Genomic DNA, 1,256 nt, shown 5'->3' on the forward strand with positions numbered 1-1,256 from the left:
TCGCGGAGTCCTGTCTTGACGCGATCATGTTCCCGGAACCAGTCCCAAACCCCGATCCAAAGGGCCGGGCACGGGGGGTTGCGGGGCGGGCGCACCCATCGGGGGACGCGACGACGGGGTTGGGCCCCGGGGAAACGGGGCCCCAAAGGGGTGCCTCTTCCCCGGGGGAGAATTCGTAAAAAAATTTTTTCCCCTCGATTTTCGGTGAAAAAGTTCTCAGCGGAGGGAGACGTAATGCCGATCTCAGGGGAGGAGGGGGGGGGTCTGGTCATGGGGAAAGGGGGGGGGTGTCCCTTGTTGGGGGAGGGGAGGGGGGGGGGAAAGCCCCCCCTAGGGGGGGGGGGAGGAAGAGAAGTGTCCCTGGCTATGGGGAAAGGTGATGAGGGTGTCCCTTGCTTGTGGGGCGAGGGGAGGGTTGAGGGTGTCCCATGTTATGAGGGGAGGGAGGGAGGGAGTGCCCCTGGTTATGGGAAGAGGGAGGGAGGGAGGATTCCGGTCATGGGGAGAGGGGATGAGGGCGTCCCTGGTTATGGGGAGAGGGGAGGGAGGGGAATATATCTGATCATGGGGGAAAGGGAAAAGAGTGATCCCTAGTGATTGAAGGGCGTAGAAGAGAGCATTGGATGACGTGGTAAGTGACGTGGGGAGGAAGTAATATCTAAGGGTACTACTTCAACCTCTTGAGGGATTAACAGCACCACTTAGCGATGGGGAAGTGTAATCTCATGGTATCCTGAAACTTTATTGATACGCTTTTTTTGTGTGTTTTTCCTCTCCCTTCGACCATTCATTACTGAAACGTAGCTCTAAGCCAACACAACATAGCTCAAAGTCGCTTTTATGTTCAATTCTTTTTATAACACTACATATTTTGAACTACCTACCACAAACAGACATTATAAACTAAAACAACAGCAACAACAAAAAGCTATATCATACATACAGGGAAAAATACCAATAAAATATGCTTGCAAACACACGGCGGTTCACACACACACAAGCAGATATCTGACAAAACTCGACCTTGTGAGTCCTTGCAAACGCTTTATTCAGACATTTTCTTTCCGTCTCTCCTCTTGTACAGATTTTATTCGATTTTTACTATTTCTTTCCCTTTTTTCTATTTATAATTTAAATTTTTAGCTGTTATGGTTAAATTTTGTTTTTCAATGTCTGTCTGCTTGACTCTCAGTCTCTCTCTCTCTCTCTCTCTCTCTCTCTCTCTCTCTCTCTCTCTCTCTCTCTCTCTTTCCTCT

This window comes from Penaeus vannamei, chromosome 18, assembly GCF_042767895.1.
Source record: "Penaeus vannamei isolate JL-2024 chromosome 18, ASM4276789v1, whole genome shotgun sequence".
Lineage (NCBI taxonomy): Eukaryota > Metazoa > Arthropoda > Malacostraca > Decapoda > Penaeidae > Penaeus > Penaeus vannamei.